This window comes from Dipteris shenzhenensis, chromosome 24 (assembly GCF_047967505.1).
Source record: "Dipteris shenzhenensis isolate YYH24624 ecotype China chromosome 24, Dip_SZ_1.0, whole genome shotgun sequence".
Lineage (NCBI taxonomy): Eukaryota > Viridiplantae > Streptophyta > Polypodiopsida > Gleicheniales > Dipteridaceae > Dipteris > Dipteris shenzhenensis.
Window position 1 is genome coordinate 5,134,897 of NC_141619.1, and position 9,587 is coordinate 5,144,483.

At 41.1% G+C, this 9,587-nt stretch overlaps 1 long non-coding RNA gene across 1 annotated transcript; it reads right to left on the bottom strand.

Moving 5' to 3' along the window:
* Positions 1-5,837: 5,837 nt before the first annotated feature.
* Positions 5,838-9,534, bottom strand: LOC147886115 (uncharacterized). The gene is made up of 5 exons (XR_015543344.1): positions 9,209-9,534; positions 9,035-9,100; positions 7,356-7,627; positions 6,214-6,355; positions 5,838-6,100 (listed from the first exon to the last, which is right to left on the bottom strand). It is a non-coding gene; the product is annotated as an uncharacterized LOC147886115 (long non-coding RNA).
* Between the last annotated feature and the right edge of the window lie 53 nt (positions 9,535-9,587).

The window sequence follows — 9,587 nt, forward strand, 5'->3', positions numbered from 1 at the left end:
TTCTTTCTTTTGATGCATGTTCTCAATGCAAATAAATTTCGAAATCAACAATAGAGATGCCACATGGGATGCAAGATCGAAGAATAATATTTCATATGGTTGTAGTCCATGACAATATTATTTAGGTTGCAACCAAGGATAAGTTATGAGCTCTTGTGAGTGTAGTGTTATTTATGTATTCGTTGAGGTTCAATTTTCAAAAGGTGCAAATATTTGCACATCACCAGGGTAATAATAAAACACTATTCTTGACATTTGCATGGAGGATCGGGTCTTGATGGACCCTGTGTTGTGTCTCACGTTTATATTTTTTTCATTCTTTTTTTTTCTCTTTATGATATTTTTATTAAACTGTAGGATCCAAGTTTTAGTTTAAGATTGTAGTTATGTGCTCCATGACAAAAAAAAGAACTTTGACATATAGAGAGCTATCAATGACAATAAGTGGGTCTCTCAAAGTTAAGTAGAGGGTATCCGCTTTGAAGTAACCTTGAATTTTTACTTGGCCAGCACTAGAGTGTGTTATGAAACTCTAAAATCATGTAGAAATTATCACTCAATTTCTTTTTGATAGAGCCTCATAATCCGAAGCCAGTGCTGTCGTGCATACATACACTCTTATTTGGTATTATGTGCCCAACATGAATCTAATATAGGGCTCTATGGAGGCATCGAGATTATGTGTAAACACCCCAATTTCTCCACTCCAACAATGGCATGATGATGTGCTCAACGTAAACTCAAATCTGAGGATGTGATTGTTCAAATGCCACATCCACGACCCACAGGTAACGTGTTTGTCAATATAGCCCATGGCTTGCACGGGATTCATACTAGTTTTCATGGATTGGAGGCTACAAATTAGTTTAATTTTCCCCAAAAGTTCTTAGTGGTTCTCATACTAGTTGTTGACCATGGCTTTGACACAAAAGGAAGGTCACAGCCTCTCTCTCTCTCTCTCTCTCTCTCTCTCTCTCTCTCTCATACACACACACACACACACACGCACTCACATAAAAACACACATACAATAGGAAATCGCACACAAACACACACATACACATACACATACACATCTTGGCGTGTCCTCATCTCCTAGTCTACCCAATATATTTTCAATATGTATAATCTCCTCTAGGTCAGCTCAATCCACCTTGATGTTTTCATCGGCTGCTATCATGATTGCCTATTATTGCCAAATGAATAGTATTTTACTACACTCGTCATTCTGATATAAGAAGTTGCAAATGGATTAATCTCATCAAGCGTAACATCTCTCGATGATCATGCGTGCATTTGCCTCCCTAATTGATTGGTCAGCATGAAGCTTCTAGCTAGCGGATTGAGTTTCGGTCAATTGACCAAAAGACCGAAAGACCAGACTTGGCCATCAAATCTATAGCGGTAACAATACAAGAGCTAATAAAGATGACATCGAGTTAATTATCATAAGCTTAGAGTCCATGGGCGAGTGGAGCTACAAATTAATTCGATTTTTTCCTAAAGTTCTCTAGGGGGACATATTTACACCCCAATGCGACGTACCGCTCTCACATGACACAAACTTAAATCTATTTGTAAGCCGAGTTCATGATGTGGCCAACTATATTTTTGGCCTTGCTAAGGGTCTATGGAAAGTAGGCACCCATGGTCCTGAATTCTTTTTTTCTAGTCAAGCTTACCATCTAATTATGTAGATTGGTCTTTAATTGTGTGTTACAAGACGGAAAGTGTCCCTAGAAGGAAGCTTTCATCATTTCCTTACCATTTACAGTCCCAATAAGTATTTCTATCCTTATCGTCAACGCACCTACCTGCCCCAATCATCCCCTTCACAATGATCTTCGCGTTGTTTAGGCTAACCAGACCTTGAAGCTAAATGTTATACCTCAATATTTCCAATTTGAACGTTGTCAACACAAATGGCATTGAGAAATTTAAGCTAGGGTGTAGAAAACAAGGAGACTGGGAATGATTGTAAGATTCTCAATCAAAGTATGATAAGGTGGTGGTTACATTGGCCTGAACACCAAGAAGCAAGGGTAGAGAAAGGCTAAGAAGCTCGACACAATTTCTCAGTTTGCCCTAAATTAACGAAACAAGCACAGTCTACAAGTTTCTCTCTCATTTTTAAACAGAACCTAGAGCTTTCATATTTCCCTATAAGGAAAGATTGCAAGCCCTTTAACCTTCAGAAAGCAAGAGAACACAATGAACAATTAGGAGCAAAGGACAGAGAAATATGCCAAGAACCAAGTCTAGGTAAAATAACAATTGGACCTAGTTAACCCTACTTACGGGAGCTTCGAGTTACTATGCTTGTAGGGAGAATGGAGGGAGATGGGAGGCAAGGGCAAGAGAGTGATGGGAGGAGAGTAGGGCAAGGAAGAGAGGGAGAATGAGAAGGGGGAAGGGAAAGATAAGCGGAGTGATAGGAAGAGGGAGAGATAATTAGGGAGGGAGAGACAAAGAGCAAGGAGGAAGAGCAACTAAGGGGAGGGCTTAAATCTTTTTTTTTTACCAACATACATTAATCAAAGGGGGGACATAGTGAAGGGGGAGCCTAACCTTAATATTTCATCATGGGCATGTAGACTAATGGAAAGCGTTTTTAATTTTTATACTGAAGGGGAGACAAACTCAATTGTGCAAATGGGCCCTTCTAACTTAGGTTAATGTGATTGCATTTTGGGGGCTATTCTAACTTAGTTTAATCTCATTAATCTTTAGGGAGAATAACTAGTCAATTGGATTTTCTATTTGTACCCACAATGGGGATATTACTAAGAGTTAAGACTGTGTGGGCGCTATCTCTTGGCATATCGAGAATGCTGTTAGGTTTTTCCATGTTCTTTTTAATTTTGGAGGATTATTTTGTTGTGTTTTGGTATGTAGGATTAGTCTTATTTCGACGACAATAAAGAGACAAGTAGTATGTGTGGTATGAGATTTTGTCTATTTCATTTTGCTTTGAATGATGGTAGTCATAGTGGGAATTAGTAGAGTAGGCTATATATACAAGAACATGATCAATCCAGTAGGCTTTGCTTGTTAAAACTAGGCGCATTTGTCCAAATGTGATCAATTTGGGTTTTGTAAATTGTTGTTCGTGTTTTGTCGCTAGATATAATCGGTTTTCTTGCATATCATCTTTCCTAATCGTGCTTTCTTTGTGAATCTTGTAGCATGTTGATGCTTAAATCTCCTATTAGGAATGTTGGGTAGCGTGTTGGATTTTGGTTTGATATTATGTATAGTATGTTGATGTTTAAATCTCCTATTAGAGATGTTGGGTACTAATGTGTTGGCTTTTGATTTGATATTCACTATATATATTGTAAGAATGTGTTGAAATTTATGCTTAGTCACAATACACTACTACTATGAACTTTGATTGTCTTGAATTTGTTAAAAATGTGTTGTATTGATTGTTATTTGTTAAGTTAGGAAAAGTTTTGGCTTGTATAGCAGTGATGTGCCCATTTTGTCGATTGATGTAATCATAGAAAACATTTATGAAGCTCGACTAAAAGAGGAACTTTCCGGCTTCTGCGCTTGGGGTGAGACCACAACCAACCTGCCCAAGAGGCCTCTGTTGCACCTCCGAGTCAATGATGCCCAGTCCTCCTTGTGACTGAGGCTGAATCATCATCTGATAGGCAACTCGGGCTCTTGTGTCCCGCATGCCATCTGATCCCCCGCAGAGGAAATTTTGCACCAGGCATCTCAATTTCCCCATGCATCCATGGTGGAAATACCAAGCCATAGCAAGGAGGACTTGGTTGACCACCAATGTTCTTCCTGCAAGATGAGAGAGAGTTTGATGGAGCTCCAATGTAAGAACTTTTGCTGCACACTCTCTAGCACCGAGCCAATCTACTGCTCTACTAAAATACTAATCCCAACCTGGCAGCCAAGGTATCTCGCGGTCTGCCCATGCGAAATCCACCAAAAGCCAAATGCCAAACCCCAATCTCAAACCTTTTGGACCTCCTCTGCACCCGTGAAGAAACTAATCGATTTGGTCCAGTTGATTCGAGCCCCCGAAGCCTCACAATAAATGGTTAGAGCTCCCCTAACCACCTCTAGGCTCATTGTGGTGCCCTCAACAAACAAGGCTGTGTCGTTAATGAACTACAAGTCTAGCCTCCACTACAAAGAGGAAGAGAAAGGGGGCAAGGGGACAACCCTCGCGAGCTAAGTGTGAAAGAGAAAAGGTCTCCCCCATGTGTTCGCCAATGATCACCTGATTGGAGCTCCCCATGTAAAGAGCTGACACCTCTCTAATCCATCTTTCCTGTGAAGCCTAGCCTCCACATCGTGCCCTCTAGAAAAGACCACTCCATCCGGTCATAGGCCTTCTAAAAAATAAGAGAAGAATCAAGAGAGGTTGTGACTCCTACCTGGTCCAATCTTTCGCCTCCCTAAAAGTAAAAAAGTTATCTAAGATGCTCCTCTCCTAAAAACACTTGTCTCTGTGTCGTGAAATGTCCGGAAGGTCGCGCCGCAACCACAAGCTCAAGACCTTGGGTAGATCATGTATGCGGTATCCAAAAGTGCGATTAGTCTCCACTAGCAAATGTTTGATCTATCTCCTCTGTCGGGATCAAGCATATCTAGCCTCAAGTGATGGACTGCGGGAGAGAAAAAAATCAAGCAAAACAATTATGACAGCTTCCTGTATACAAAATGTTAGCTACAACAATCAAGGAACAACTTACAGTAGCTCGATCTTCGTGCAAGGGGCCGTCTGCTATTGTCAAGCTATCTGCATCTGCCTTGATAATCGCAAAAGCTCTAGTGCCGACAACAGTGGATATTGTCCCTCTGGTTGTGCGGACAAGTGCTGAAGCCCAAGGAAGATAGCAGGCGATTGTTGTCTTTGGAAACATTATAAAAGTACCATCCAACGGTTCACCCTTGATAACATACGTGGAGAGACACTACATGATCCACCCTCCCAAATAGCTTTCACAATGGTGGCACCCTCGATCCAGTAGAAAGAGTCAACGACTAGGTTATCTCTATATTGAGGGACATATACATGTGGCACGACCAAGGTGACGGTGTCACAATTGTGAGCATTAGTGAAATCTGCCCTCAAACATGTAGGATATGATGCCTCCCTAGCCTTATAGGTCCCATATTTGACCAACAACCTCCCCTTGAATGCGAAGAAAAAATGTATGAACTCAGAGAGCTCCGTATTCGCAAGACTGGGAGCGAATTCTCGCCTCAGACAAAGTTCAGTGGAGCAGCAACCAAAGCTCTTGTACTGCACTCCGGTGCTCAGCTAAAGGCTCGTTGAAGGAATTCATTTCATTAGAGGTTTCGTTTTTCCCAGCAGAGATTTTACTTGCTGCAAGTACGTATATGTGTTAATTAGAGGAGCAACAAACAGAAATGCCCAATCTGTTTGGAGTGCTAGTAACCAGATCTAATTACATCAGACTTACAAGAGCTGGATAAATAGAAAAAGAATGTAAATAATTTCTGTAGAATCTACTAGAACCAGACAGCAAGGACAATTACTCTCTTCTACAGCCACCACAGTCTACTACAAAATAATAGCGAGAATTGAAGACACCACTATTGCGTATGCACGAGCTATTTGGACTGCTAGTAAACAGAAAATTTACTTCCTCCAATTAGTTAGTGAAGAGTTACAGGAGCATAAATTGTACTGCCTTCAGCATGTGGATAAGAACAAGTAGAATATTAAACAATGTCTGCAGAATGTAAACACTTTGCCCATGCATCGGAATGGCAGACAAAGGGATAGGCCATGCGAGGACCTATAAACATGGTGTCAAAAGGCACTTCATCACCATTCCAAACAAAATTTAAAAACCACATAAATGTCCAATATCAGAGAAAATCCAATTTATTGAGAATGACGGCAGGTCCTCATGTGGAACTCCTCTAAAACACGTGTACTACATTAGTTATTGGGTACATAGTGGAGCAGAAAGTGAAAGCGCTCCTATCTTCAAAAGATAACCGGAATGGCTCTCTTTCACACATGCTACCACTAACTTCTTAGTGCACACACTATACTTGCAACAATAAGCACTGAGCCTATGATTTCTATAAAAGATACCTGCAATGAGGAAGACAATAGTGACCCAAAGTTACCACTTACCACTTTTCCCCTGGTCCAAGGTATCGCTGCTATACAACACACTTAGTGCGCCAAAGATTAGATATGCATACCTTCTGTGTATGCTTGTCTCGCTGCAGCTAGGAAAGCTTTTCGTAGCCTTCTTCATCCCACCAGTCTTTGAGATGCTGCCTGCCTTCAAAGCGTTAGAGTACGCTGTCATGATCACTGGCGCCTTCGATGAAGCCATATCCGCTACTTCACAAAAAAAGCATTACTGAATTTATCTCATGAGCGCACACAAAAACAAAGCAGCAAAGTAAACACACAATATAAGGAATCGAAAAGGCTCCATGCACCTCAAACAACAATTTGGCTACAGCCGAAGGAAGTGCATGACTAACATTGCAGGAGCGAACAACAAAAAAAGATTCAACAGAATGAAAAGCATAAAGACGCTGTACGCATAACTATTCTACAATACTGAAATGCTCTCATGAGCTCATAGAAAAACAAATCAGCAAATTCAACACAAAAACTAAGGAGACACAAAGCTACCCTGCACCCCGAACCACACTATAGCTACTACCCAAGGAAATGCATGAATGCGATTTTAAGAGCAAACAACAGAAATTTCTTCACCAGCATGAAAATCACAAAGACACTGTACGCATAAGTATTCTGCAATGCTAACTTTATCTCATGGGCACAGACAAAAAACAAGAAGCAAATCCAACAGACGAGCTAAATAGTCACAAAGCTGCCCCGTAACCCTACTCTTAATGTCAGACAGAACGGTTGCATGTTACAACTATGCAGACTAAACGATACAACTACAAATACTGTAGCCAAAAGTGTTCCACAATACTGACTTTATTTCATGGGCACACACACAAATGAAGCAGTATATCCAACACACGAGCTAAAGAGTCAAGTCCAACACACGAGCTAAAGAGTCAAGTGGAGCAACAGCTACATTCTAGGTGAGTGCACAAAGGAACTTATTTTGGAACGCAAAGCTCATTTTGGGAGCAATGTAACTTTGACAGCTGAACACATAAAGGTATGGACAATGCGGTGAGACGTACTGATGGCACGATGCCAATGGACACATGAACTTAATGCTCGGAAGAAAGCTCGTTTAGGCACGAGGGCAAGTACTCAGCGTTCCTCTAAAGCTTGAATGGTACAGCTACAGAGACTGTAGCAAAATGTATCAATGGCAAGAACATCGATACATGCTCAACGGACATACCTTCGAGACTCTTGATGTGAACCTTCGAAGTTTGGCCAAGTTCTTTTCCGGTCCTTGGGGGCGACAATCCTGTGCAGCAGAATTGAATCAAATGCAAGATGAATCAATAATACACAAAAAAGGAACCACATATACCTTAAGTGGACAAAGGACTTCGCTTGCTCCCCTCATCGCCCTCCACATGCGCTTTGCCCTTCCAGGCCTCCTTCAATGTTGGTGCCTCATAATCTGCTGATGTCCTTCTACAAAAGACCGGGACAACGGACTGTAGCCTGGACATATTTGAGGAGCCAATAAAAAAATGCAATTTGGGATTCATACACAAGCAATTGCGTGTCATTATTTAAGAACATACCAGACAGGACTAAATTCTAAATTGGTGTGTTTGCAACGACTTCAGTGGCGCTGAAACATGGATTTTGCAAAGTGATTGACACAGAACTGCAGGTAATTAAGATGTGTGTCCAGTGGGCAGAAAAGCAGATTGAGATAACAACAATTTTACCAAAACCAATAGACAATTGAATCCAACATACACCAAAACAAAACATGAACAACTACTTTCTACTAAACAATCTTTTCAACATAAAAATGCATACCACCATCCAATATAGAAAATCACAGCAGACGTTGCAATATGTAAGGCACGCACCCAAGCACGCACCCAAGTACCAGCAAGGCACGCACCCAAGCACGCACCCAAGTACCAGCGGAGGTACCATTTCAAGATTCAAGATTGTGGAAGCAAGGAAGGTGCAGGTGAAGCGACAACCATGCATCATGAGACTATGGATGCAACAGAACCTATGTGAAGGTGTTCCTTACCATGAACTAGCAAATCCCGTACATGAAGTAAAAAAATCTACCATGGGATTTGAAAAGGCTGCCCCATTCATACACAGCTTCAACCCTGCATCAAGAGACTATGGATGCAACATGACTTGTGGGAAGGTGTTCCATGCCATAAACTAGCAAATCCAATACATGAAGCAATGGACTCTACAACAAGATTTGAAAAGCCGTCCCATTCATACACAGCTTCAACCCTCCGCTAGCAATCAAAAATAAGAATATTACTGATAAAAAAATTATTTCACAATGGCAATGACACTCAAGTTCAAACATATTGATTGTTAGCACCTATAAGAAATGTAAATAGTAACCAATAATCAAAGAAACAACGGTACAACGGTTACAATAGTGGAACACAGCAAACCAAATGAGGCACTATTTTCTTTGAGCTCTGGATCGAAGTGACGGACAGGAATGAAAAGCATAATCAAAGAAACCTGGCTTTCACTTTACCTTATTTCACACAAGCGATGATGGAGAAAAGAGACAGTCCCGTCAACTGCTACGACCAGATTTTCAGGGTCCATATAAGAAAAATTTGCAGCATTTACACTTAATTCACATAGTGTCAGTTCAGAGAAGCGATGGTGCAATGATCCTCAGCTTGTACGACCACATTTACCAATGGAGACAATTCTCCACCATTACATAGCCGCATGACACTATATTCATCATGAAAGCACCGCTATAAAAAATACAACACAACAGATATGGGAACCACGATTCCGATCACTTGCCCACAATGGAAGTGAACCTTGTGTCACAACCAATCGGCCAGGCAACGAAATCGTGAACAAAAAAGACAATATTGTAGAATTAGAATAGACTTGAGGACTCAGATTTTGTGTCGCAGCTATTCTCCTCTACACTCTTACCGAACTTCTCCTCCAAGTCTGCCAAACGGAAATCGTATACACCACAAATAAGAAAAAATAGATTTGAAGTAAAGAAGTCGCACGAAAATGAAAGTGAAGCAAGCTAAGGAAGATGAAGTGAAACACCTCTGCCAAAGGTTGCACCTTTTGTATCCATGGGCTGTACACAAAGATCGACTTTGTTGCTGGCTTCCATAGTCGATATAAAAGGTGAGGACGAACACAGAATATGCTCAATAACCAAAAAGCACGACTACAAAGCACAATGTATTTGCGTTGCACCATAAGCGTCGCTTATGTAGACGTTTTGAGATTCGTTGCAGGTACCAAAAAAGGCAGAGATCCTTCAATACCTACAGAGGTAGCCATACCTTCAACCGTCTATCCTTGTAAGAACACAAAAAAGAGTACTCGCACAAAAAACAGAGGTCATGGGTGAGGAAATCCAAGATGACACCTCGCATTTCCACACAAGGATCCCTCGAAGATAACCCTTAGAAGATGC